The sequence below is a fragment of the Strix uralensis genome, chromosome 4, assembly GCF_047716275.1.
Source record: "Strix uralensis isolate ZFMK-TIS-50842 chromosome 4, bStrUra1, whole genome shotgun sequence".
Classification (NCBI taxonomy): Eukaryota; Metazoa; Chordata; class Aves; order Strigiformes; family Strigidae; genus Strix; species Strix uralensis.
The window spans coordinates 61,283,485-61,295,745 of NC_133975.1; the positions used below are offsets into that span (position 1 = coordinate 61,283,485).

The 12,261-nt window shown below is 41.2% G+C and overlaps 1 protein-coding gene across 13 annotated transcripts in view; it reads left to right on the forward strand.

Annotated features, from left to right (window-relative positions):
• Positions 1–12,261, forward strand: part of EPHA5 (EPH receptor A5) — a 209,778-nt gene that overhangs the window by 18,611 nt on the left and 178,906 nt on the right. The gene's annotated exons all lie outside the window — the stretch shown is intronic.

Consider the following 12,261-nt stretch of genomic DNA (forward strand, 5'->3'; position numbering starts at 1 on the left):
TCAGCTAGGTGCTTATTTGGTACAGGTTTTGGTGGTGACCCATATCCTTGCACCCTGGCTGTCCTTCATTTCCCCCATGCATATAGATGGTAAGAAAAATTCCCCTCTTCTTTCACATGGACTTTTGAGGGACCAGTGAAAATGAAATGATGTGACTGAAATATGCAGTGGCCAAGAAGGGGTTGAAACAATGTCTCCTGCTATGAAGAACTGGTTGTTGCGCAGGAAGAGGTGCTGCCTTCTTTTTGCTGCTTTGCTCTGAAGGATTCATGAATCGTGGTAGTGTAGCTTCCAGGCTGCCCCGGGGAGGCCTTCCCTGGCTGTGCAGGTTCAGCAGCTTGCAGCAGTTGTGCAGTCAGCTCCTAAACCTGCAGTTAAATCTGTCGGAGCATGAGCAAAGTCCTTGTGAGGTCTGCATGGCCATGGAGCTTGGAAAAGGGACTCTCTCCCTGCCAGTGGAGTGTGGTCAGCATGGAAATGCTGCCGCTTTTGCAGCTCAAGTCAGGAATTGATCCTGTGCTACATGCCAAAGGGACAGTTTGGACTTTGTTTTGCAGCTCATGTAAGTTTTTCTTTAACCTGAAGGAGGTTATTGGAATTACCAGAGGCTATATCAGAAAAGTCTGGTCCCTCTTGTCCTGTAGGAAGCCCTCCAAGCACATCAACAAAAACAGTCAGGTTTTTTATTAAAGCCTATGCTTGTACAGCAGGTTTGCAAAGTCTTTTACCTCTGGACTGATTCCTGGGGTGCTGCTTAGGATTGCCCAAACTGGGCACATCAGAGGTTTATGCGTGCATTATATATGACTGTGACGCCAACTAGCTTTCACCTACAGAAACTGCCTGCACGTGCCTGTGCTAAACATGTATTTTTATCATATGGAAACTCACAGAAGTAGGAAAAATGGTAAGTGCTGTAAGAGAAATAGCTGGGTCAGGTCAGACAGTGTTTCTAGGCTGTATTGCCTCCTCTCCTCCCTTGATTTGGCAGGAGATTGTATGATATATTTTGATGCCCTGCAAAGTTCTAACAGGGGGAGAAGCTACAAAGAGCTCCCTGTAAACCTGTGACTTTTCAGTCTTGTTTGGTCTGGCCAAGTAAAAAGCCAGCCACTTTTAACAATATCCAGATAATTGCAAAAGTTGTTGATTAAAATAAATGCTTTCTTTTAGCTGGCTTGATTTATTCAGCGATTATGTCTGATTTTTGTTTCAGTGGCTATAATAGCGCTGATTTACTTTTTTCAGACCCTTCTTCCTTTTAGGGTTTATTTTAAAACTTAATTTTGTTGTGGCTTAGAAGCACTCTTTTTCTGTCCAAATTGGAGCACTCACACCTGCTTTTGTGTAACGGGTCCTCTCCCATCTCCTCCACTTCCCATTGATTTCCCTGACCTTCCTGTGGCACAGAACAGGAAGCCTCTGTGGCCCTTGGGGTATTGACTGTGTGCTGTGGCTCATTGCACAGCTCCATGTACTGGGATTTTTTTCTTTTTCAGTTCAGACAGGAAAATAAACATGTACTAAGGAGCCTGGTCCTATGGAGATGTTCATAATTCATAATTGGAGAAAATGAGCTACATAACATCTTGCATGCGAATGGCAAGAGGGAAAGCAATTGCCCCTGCTTTTGGTGGTTAATAAGGCCAAATACCAAATGTCAGGGGGGTAAATTCAGCAAGGTGCTTTTCATTTATGTAGGACATTGGTTTGTTTTTTCTTTTCTTTTTTTTTTTTTTTTCCCCGAGCAGCATTTCTGGCTCATTCTTTTGAGGACAGGTATCCTAGGGTGCCTCTTTGAAGTTAAAAATAACAGTGGTTTAGATTACTCAGCATGGTTTGTGAATAGATTCATGTTGCTCTCTGTTGATCTTAGTTCAGATAGAGATTTCATACAGGAATCCTGGATTGGAGGCAGTGTTTGCCCTCAGGGATAGAAATAAAATAAAGAGGGAGGGATAGGGGGTAGTGAAAGGAGGATTCTTGGCACCATTGAGCTGTGTCATGTAGCTATGATTATAATTGGCGTTTTCAGGGCAGTACTTTTGGCAGCCTGTGGGGTTTTTTCTTTTTTCCTGCAAATGCTGCTGCTTGGCTGTGACCAGTGTAGAAGAGGAATCAGGGGGATATGCTGATGTGGTTTAACCCCAGCTGGCAACTAAGCACCACACAGCTGCTTGCTCACTCCCCCTCAGTGAGATGGAGAAGAAAATCAGAATGGTAAAAGTGAGAAAATTTGTGTGTTGAGATAAAGACAGTTTAATAGGTAAAGCAAAAGCTGCATGTGCAAGAAAGCAAAACAAAGAATTCATTCACCACTTCCCATCAGCAGGCAGGTGTCCAGCCACCTCCAGGAAAGCAGGGCTCCATCACACGTGACCATTACATGAAGACAAACACTATGACTCCAAATGTCCCCCCTTCCTCCTTATTGCCCTAGCTTTTATTGCTGAGCATGACGTCATATGGTCTGGGATATCCCTTTGGCCAGTTGGGGTCAGATGTCCCGGCTGTGTCCCCTCCCAACTTCTTGTGCATCCTCAGCCCACTTGCTGGTGGGGTGGTGTGAGGAGCAGAAAAGGCCTTGAGCTGTGTAAGCACTGCTCAGCAGTAAGGAAAACATCCCTGTATTTTCAACACTGTTTCCAGCACAAATCCAAAGCTACATGCAAGCTACTATGAAGAAAATTAACTCTGTCCCAGCCAAAACCATCACATAGGCTAACATGACAAGAATGCAATTCATACTGCAGCAGGGAGCATGATGGAAATAAGTAATACCTGAGCAGATGAAAAAATGTATTAATGACACCCTAAAAACCTGCAGTTCAGATGCTTTATGTGTACATGCTTTTGTGCATGCACAGGTTAGTAAGAAACAGACTGCACATCTAAGTATTTGAAGTAAATTGAGTAATCCAAAACTGTACTTAAAATTTTCCATTATATACTGAATAAAGGAATTTTACATTAATAATCTATGGGATGATGTGTTCAATAGATTTGAAATATATGGGGGATTGGTTTTCCCCTAGGATTCCTTAAGGTAAAATGCGGTATCTGTATATATGTAAACTTCTGTCCTCTGTGACTCTCCCCCTGGTTCTTCATGTGCTTTCATGGTCATTGTTGCTCATATCCCATGGGGCCATGATGATGTGTTTTCTTTTGGTTATGCTGCCTGTTTTAGTGTGCCAGAGTGATTCATGCACGCTTGTATTGTACAACATAATTGTAATAAAATAACTTGAGCTTTGGGTCTGAAAAGACACCAGAGGTTAATAATGCAGTTGTGCAGGACCCTTGTAGTAACTGAACTAAACTGTTTTAAATCAGTGCTGAGTTCATGTTTCAAAATCTGAAAGCCCTAGAGTGAGACTGAAGGTGCTGGAGTTAATGGGAGTAGGGCCACTGACATGAGAGCTGAATTTGGCCAGCCAACTACAGTTTAAATTGGTGGATTTCCCTGGTGAGTTGGTGGCCTTGCCAGTGCTTGTAGAGCTGCATTTGTTTCACATCACTTGAATATATCAGTCAAAATCTAAAGAGATCAGCTCTGCAGTGGAGAGATGTGTCTTGTTTAATGTTGGACTAGGTGATCTTCAAGGTCTTTTCCAACCTAGATGATTCTGTGATTCTGTGGAAAGGCTGGTGGAGTTGGATGTATCATAGAGTATTGCACTGGCCCACAACCACCTTGAGGGATGCAGAGAAGAAAGGAATAACCTCTTGCCCAGGTCTGCAATGGGTAGGATGAGAAAAACAGGATTCGTTTGCTAAGCTGATTCAGGTTAAATCTGACTGAAAGTACTTTCTATTGGTGTGTCTTTGGGGCAGCTGTGGGGTTTCTTTCACAGGAGGTTTCTGACAGTGGGTCAGACCATCATCTCCATTACTCTGGACAAGCAGAGTTCATCTCTTCTGGGGGAACAAACCAGGTGATCTGTTCTGGCCTCTTCCAGCCCTAGATCTGAAGCCCTGCTGTCTGAAAGCTTGTTCTGACTCTGTCTAGGGTGAGATCTGTTTTTGTTTCTCTGAGATATCTTTTTTTTTTTTAATCTTGCCCTGCTTAAAGCCACATCACTGTTACTCATTTGACACCCTGTATTTAAGATCCACTCCTCTGATACTTGCAGCGTATTAGCTATGGTATGTAGCTGCTTTTAAACCAGAGTATCTCATGCTAGGCAACAGTTCTCATTGAATAGCCTCCCCATTTTATTCATGTCCTTTCTTATATCTTTCCTATCTGAAGTTAAATCTTCTCACTCTATTTGAGAATGCTCTTAAACTTGTTGTCCTGGACTCACAGCTAGCTGCCCTTTGGTTTGTACGCTGTTGACATGAATCAAGCCTTTATTTGGGAGCAGCATCTGGCGAGGCGTAGGTCTTATTAAAAGGAGATCTAAAATGCCTAGAGTACTCTAAGGTACTGTAAAATAAATTAATGCTAGTAAGATTAACCGTAAAGCAAATCTTTATCTCAGCTAGAACTGTATTATTGGAATAACATATTACTATCCTGGTCTTGAAAATCCGCCACAGAAAAAATAAAGGCTGATCCTTCAGTATATCATTTTGTAAATACAGTTGTCAGCATTAGGTTCCTCCACACAGGCTCATTGGGCAAACAATAATCTCCTTTCATGCTGAAAAGTCTTTTTTTTTTTTTTTTTCCTCTAGCGTCTAGGAATTACGTTTGGGGATAAAAGAGCTTTGAAGAGCTTTATCTTCTAAACCCATTGTTTTCTCTGTTACTTTTGTGCCGATTTCAGAAATATTGGTATCCAGTAGTTAAGAACTGTACAATTAAAATGTATAAATGTAGTGCTGCCATGGAGAATCTGAAACTTTGCAGAACAAAATATTACCATTACAGAATGCATATGCAACAGCCCAGGGTTTATACAATGTGCATTAGGATTTTATAGCTTGTATCAATGAATTTTTGTAGTATATTACTACTTCATATGCTAAATATATGCATCAGTGGGCTACTTATCACTTAATTGCATAATCCTTTTATAAGACTTAAAATGCATTGCCCTTGCTCTTGCACCATTTGCTGGCATATATTTTTCTTCAGGTTAATGGCTTTTTTGGGTAACTATATTCAAGAATGCAGTCCTGTTTGGTTTTCTTCTCGTGTAACTCATTCAGGAAAGTCAGCTCAAAAACCATGACATAAAATTAATGCTGACTTCAGAAAGGGAAATGCATGGTAGGTTTGTCTAGAAGGAGAAAATTTTAAATGCAAAATTCCTGAAAATAGTGTTAAGATGGAAGCTGCTATTTTGTCTTTGACCAGTGGTTGCCTTGTGTATTGCACAGTGAATGAAGGCAATAAAAATTAGAGGGCTTTTTTGAAGACCCGTCACCTAGTTTAATTAAAACCAGTAAGGGATATCTTTTTGATTGACTGCTGTTTTACTGCAAAGTCCTGATATGTGGCTATTCAAGAAATAGTTCAGCAGCTGAACATCTAGGACTGTTAGAACAAACTTTCATCCATTTTTTCAAGTTATTAATGGAAATGGTTCAGGATTTTCAGAGACTGAAAATGGTGGCATCGTGTTCTCTGTTTGCTTGTCCTGGTCTCAAAATCAGGGTGTTTTTCAGCTGCTGAAGGATATGTGCATACAAAAGGAGAGGGTAGGACTGGGTTTTTGGCTATTGAAAGAAAATGCCAATATTTTAGTTGGAAGCTTTTTTTGCCTCAAAATATTTTGGTTTTATGGTCTTAATTTATCTTAAGATGTCATCATTTGGAGGGAAAAAGCATGCAGAGCTATATGATTTACTACATTTGACTAAAGCAGGCAGTAATCACAAGGTCTGTTGGTTTAATATTGAAAATATTGTGGCAAAACAGATCAGAGATTAAGTACCAGGAGTACATATGGATGCAAACACATCCTTTTGAGGGTTGTGTGTTAACTCTTCTCCAAAGAGAAGTGGTAGCTCCTCTCATCAGTTTTTAGGCTCTTCCCAACGTGAATGATGAAGCATTGTTGAAGGGGAACATGGGTGACACCTCACTATCAGTCATCTCTGCGTTACCACTGTGACGCTGTATGATGCCAAGCTGCCATGATTGATTGTCTGTACCCCGTGGGCTGAACAGTGAGTATAAAAGAATTGCAGAACATGGTTTGGCTGCTGCTTCCTCTGCCTGGTCAGAGGGTTTGGGGGGAAAAAAAACCCAAACACCAAAACACCCTCAAAAAAATAAAGATCCTGCCATCCTGGGGGAAGTTGTGAGTATTTTGGGGAGAGAGAATTTATTTTTTTAATGTACAATGGGAAATTACTGTTCTTTATTTCTATTTCAAGATGGTTTACTGAAAACACATCAGTGATGTAGTAGTGATTTAGAGGTAGGAGTGAAGTGACGCTTGCATGTTAGTTTGATCCTCACCTACCCCTGTATGATCTTAGTTACGAGTAGTCCATGGACGAGTTACCAGATAGCTGTGAGGGGGTCAGGATCAGGCCCTGGGGGTTGGTAGGAAGCAAGCCCTCCAAGAAGAGTGGGGGCTGTGCATCAGCATGTTGATGAAAGAGGAGGACAGGAATTGCCTGCTGAGCTGGGTGCTTCTGGGGCAGCTCCCAGGAAGAGGGGTGGTGATGGCGAGTAGTAGAGATTGCTAATGGCTTTCTAAAAACTGCATCTGTCAGACCAGGCTGAAACACCTCCAGCACAGCCCTTGATTTGCCTGTTGCTGCTTTCCAAGTAGGAAGGTATTATTAGATACCTGGTTCTTGACAAAATGCTCTGATAAGCATTTAACTTGTGTATTCTTGCTTATTTCTCTTTTGTGTTCATTATTCCAGCAAGTGCCAGGTCACTGCTTTGATTATATTAAATTTTTGATTTAACAAAATGAACAGTAGACAAAAATCAACTTACTCTACTTTAAGCAGATGTGTTTAAATTGTTAGGAAAGTTATCCATTCTAAAGCCTGGTTTCACTTTAAGTCTGTGCATCTTACTGCTGATTTTGGTGTATATGAACTACCTATGTACTGAAGCACAGAAAATAGCATCCTGTAGATCTTTCAGCACATTAACTGTGCTGAAATAAGATAATCCAGAAGCTTGTGAAGATGTGTGCTTTCTGTGGTTAATTATCCTCTTTGGCATGCTTTCTTGTAGTATCAAAGATGAGAACTTTTGGCTCTGAAGCAGGAGAAGGATTGAACCTTTATTCTGCAAAAATTCTCATTTGACTTCAGCAAAAATATTTTGGGGCAAGTAACCTGGCCCTCATCTTCAAAGGTCTTCCTATAACAGCAAGGATTCTTCCTGTAATATTGACAGTCCATAATGTTGTACAGAAGATGCAGTTGGCAGGAGAAGATATCACAGAGTATTTCTTAATGCAATTTGAGATGTTGGTGTACACCGTTAATCCCTTTGCAGTTCTGTTCTAGTTGCAAGGAAGAGCTGCAGGCGTGGCGGTGGTGGTGGTGTTCAAGTTAGCCCCTTCCCTGCCTTGCCTTTGGCTGTGCACTAGACCAAGAACTAGTGAGGACAGAGTGGGAGGGAACATGATAACTTTGTATTTTAAATTTCTAGTTATTGAAAGTGATGTTTCAGAATTAATTGATTTTTTTAGGTGCTTGAGTTTCTCTGTGATGCAGATGTGCCGCTCATAGGGAGCAGTCCTGCTGGGATGATATCTCCAAGACCCAACTGTACCCAGCAAATACCAAATGGGGTGGAAAAATTGCCTGTTTCTGAAAAGGAGAACTTAGACCTGTTATTTTTTTCCTCCAGCTGCTTACAAAAACTAGCACCTTCTGCCTGTGCTGGCAGCCTTTTTCATTGGGACCTCAACTTCTTTTTGGGGGGGGGGGCGGGGTTGGTGGTGTATGTCTTTGCATATTCAGCCTGCAAATGGCAGTTACAGGACTGATGATGTGATTCTTCTTGTTTTCTGCTGGAGCCTGGAGGTCATTCCTGAAGTTTGTCACTTGAAGTTGAGGGCCATCAAAACAACTTCTGCTCTGTATGATGTCTGCTCAGCATTGCTTGCTCCTGATTTAGTAGTAAAGGATAGCAAAAATGTGGCCTTTAGTCTTCTGTTCAGAAACCTTGAGGGCGTGTTCAGTTTTGTTTTGTTTTACCTTTATTTTCTTCAAAAATTGGGAAGATTCACACTTGAGAGCTTGCCTTTGTTTCAAACCTCCAAACTGTTTGACTGGGCAGCTGTTGGAGCTCCTCGCAAGACATAATTTTAAATCCTGTTACAAATTGTAGGGCATTCACTGACTGTTTTAGTTGATTGCAATGCAAATAATAAACCCATAAATTGTGGCCAGTGTTGTGATTACAAATCATTACAATAATGCCAGATTATTCAGTTTCTTGCAAATCCTTCTAGACTACACAATTAAAGTTATAACCACAAGTATAATCCTGTGAGATAAAGTCATTTCATTACACAATCTCCTTCTGGTTTACTGTTTGCTTTATTTTGATGCCAGATTGAATAACTGAATATTCCTGTGTATTTAACTTCAATGGCAGCATGTATGCGTTTTGTGTGTCTGCTAATTCTGGAGTTTATTTTACATTCTTAAAAATATGGCTACTGATTAATACAATAGTTGGGGAAAGCCCTGATGATTTCAGTTCTAGCACTGGAAAAAACAACCTAAAAAAGATGAAATTTTAGAAAAGAATTGCTAGTTATGTCAATCATTATAGATGTCTTGTCAGATGATCAGAAAATGAGTTGCAGGCATTGATATGTGGGTTAGGTGATGGGGTGGGTGACCACAAGCAGGTCAGTGCCTCCCTGCAAAAGCGGTGGCTGCAGTCACTGCTGCAGAATTACAGCGAGGCAGAGTACAGATGCTGAACAGGAACGAAATTAATAGTTCGCTTGGAAACAGATTTCAGACCAAATCAAACCTTTTTTGTAGAGTTTCAGATATCCATCTCCTTTCTTGTGTGGTACTTGTCTTCTCCTGATGTTGGATGTCATGATGCTTCCAGTGCAAGGGAAACTGCGGTGGGCTAAGTAGTGACTTGTGCTCATCGGCCAGAGGCCAGTGACTCAGTGTGTCAGAGTAATTCTGATAAATACCCAGACTGAGATAATCAAAACCCGTCAGGGGATTTGGTTGTTGCCCTACTTAATAATTTTAATGATAATTGAATATCTGTGCTGACTATGCAGGCTGTAAACTCAGGTTCCCAAGCCCTCTATATTCAATTTCAAAATGCTGCCTATTCAGAGTCTGGCATATTTAACTCAGAGGAGTGGTCTTGATGTAGACAGGGAGTACAGACCAGCAGGAGCTACTGTGTTGTTTGCAGTTGCAGTAACTAAGTCTGGCAGAGCCTGTTTCTCAGAGCCCTATAAGTGTACTGAACTGGCAAATGTCTTTAGCCCCCAGGGGATTTGGTTATGATGCTGCCTATATAATGTTTGTAAAAGGCTTTTGCTGTGGAGGTGTTGGAGAGAAAGCAGGGAATCAAGCAGTCCTTGCTCAGTGTTTGCAAAGCTATTGTGTTTGATGCCATTAGCCCAGGTAAACCTTTTGGACTCCTCTCTTCTCTGCCCTTTCTGAGCACAGCGCTACTCCTGAGGTTTTCTGCTTGCCGGGTTAGCTTCTCAGGTGCTAACCTGGGTGTTTTCCCCCAACCCTGCTGTTTGCAGAGGCTGACCTCGCTGAAGCTGGATGTGCACAAGTCTCTGCATCTCTCCAGGTGTTGCAGAGGGTCTTTGGCAGAAGCCAGAATCTGTGTTTTTTGTATGAGGGCCTTTTCCCAGATGAATTCCCTGGTGCATCTGTCCTTGCTGGAAGACCACATAGTGTCCCCATTGATCAAGGATAAAGCAAGCAACTGGGACCCAAAATGGGTGCTAGTGCCATATGTGTCCTGTTTTCTTGAACGGGGAATGAGTCTAAGTTAGCAGCAGCGTCTTGATTGTTGCTTTTAAAAAAAACAGGCTGTCCCTTTTTTCTCACTTTTGTTTTGTCTGTTCAAAAATAAAGCAGCAAAGAGAGAAAATAGTGGAAACAATATTTTCATACACGATGCTGTGACCAAAGCTATTATTTGGCAAATTTCCTTTCTTCTCTGCTCTGCACAGTTTTAAATCTGAGAACTGAACTAGTTTACTCCCATATTACAGTAAATACATAAGTAATCAAAATGATATTAAGAAAGGAAGTTGGGCAACTGCCTGCTGTTCAAATATGTTAATTGCAAATCATTGCCATTCTAGACATGCTGTTTCTTATTGAGTTATAGTTTCCTTGCTGGTGAAGTAAAACAATCAATTGGAAAAAAGCACAATATTACAGTATTTGCTAGTTCTCGTTATTTAAAAATAAGAGCAGATTTGTGAATGTGAGCTGAAGTTAATGGTGGTGTAGCTTCATAGGATTTAAGGCCTATGGGTCTGTTAACATTATGTAGTTGAATCTCCTGTGGTACATATAGTGTAGAAACTTGTTCAGGGGTCCTTGCAGCAGGTCTGTAACCTTGATTTAACCTATAGTGCATCTTCTGGAGAGAGATTTCTTCTTTGATTCAGTCTTCCTCTTATGGTGAGTCCACCTTTTGTAGCGTGTGCCAACAGTAAACTGTCCTTGTTATAAGAAAAACTAATCTTTCTAGCTTGAATTGGTCAAACTTCAGTTCTCAGTCAATGGATCTTGCTATGCCTCTTCTTGCTAACTTTACAGATATGTACTAGTCATCTCTTTCTTTCTCCTTCCCACACCCTGTTTCAGGCAAATAGAGTCCACAAGCAAATTAGCCACATCACAGCCTTCTCTTCAAATCTTTTTACAGATTTTTGTGGTGTAGGTTTTTGATCTCTCAAGTAGCTGTGGGCTCTCTTTTCTGGGATCTTTACAGTTTGTCCTAGCGGAAGTGTTGCCATTTGAAATGAAAGTGGTTTTTCTCGAAGTGGTCTTAGTAAAGTGTTGCATTATATTTTTGTTTGCTCTGTGAGGCAAATGGATCAGGAGAAGAAAATCATCCTTGTGATGGAAGCCAGGTAGAAGGGGGGAATCTTAGTGGCTGCTCAGCTGGATGCTGTGGCAGGGAGATGTTGGGGTGCAGTGCCAGATGTAGCTATGACCAGAAACTGTGTGCTGGATCTGTGCTATGCAGTTGACTTGGATGCTTGGTTATTTGGTAAGGGGAGTCCGTGGGAGATGGACGTGCTACTACATGAGTGCCTCATGTACATAGTCTTTGATGGGAAGACAGGTTCCTGTTACAGGGGAAGATACGATGCTGCAGCCTCTTAAAGCCCTAGGAAAGGTAGGATTCAGTCCTGGCTCAGCATCAACTGTAGTGCAAGTAAAGGCTTCATGCCTGCAAAGCCAAAAACCTTGCAGCATCTCAGGGTTCTGCATCCCTGAGTGGGGGAGACTGCATGGAAATCACCTATATGCTTGGATGGCCTGTCTCTGATTCAGTCCACACAAATATGAAAATTCCCCTTTCGTGAGTATGAGTGATAGAGTTCTTTGGGTCTAGTCCTATGTTGCTTGCAACCATGGCAAGGGGAAGTTATGAAGATGCAACAACACATTTTTGTGTCTTTCTAAATGGCTTATTCCTTTACTTAATATGAAATTTCTTTCACTGCTTACTGTTTTAAGTTTCTTTGTGGACAATAATTTATGGATGAGAGCACACATTATTAGAAAGTTTTATGTATTGTGCACTATGGGGGCAACTTTTCAACATCAGAGTGCCATTTTTTTCAGGTGCCTAACTTCCAGTGGATGGGTATGTGTTTTGGTAAGAAGAACAATGCCAATTAGCCACATAACTTGTAGAAGTGCTGTTTCCTATGCTAGTTAGTTCTTCCTCTGAGAATTGTACTTTTTATTTTTTAAAGTGTATTCATTCATCCTTTTCCTTTCAAACTTCAACACTTTGTGAAACACACATCCAGTTGCACTGGAAATCTGAAGCTGAAGAGACAAAGATTGAAAGCGGGTGGATTTCATGGTTTAACTGCTAAATAATGATGAAACTGGGTTTGTAACTTCGTGTTTGTGTGAAGTGGTCAATCAGTCCATTTTATAGAGTGAGTGTAAGACCTAGAATAGGGGTGGATAAATAATCATCTGTAGTTTCTGTGCTGAGTAGTGCCTTTCTTCCTGAGGACTCCTGAAGATTATTTAAAACTTTTTTTACCAGAAATTGAGGCCACAGATGAGGACTATCTTGCCTAGTAGTAAAGTGCTGTTGCTGCGGTTCGGCTGTGTTATGTCCAT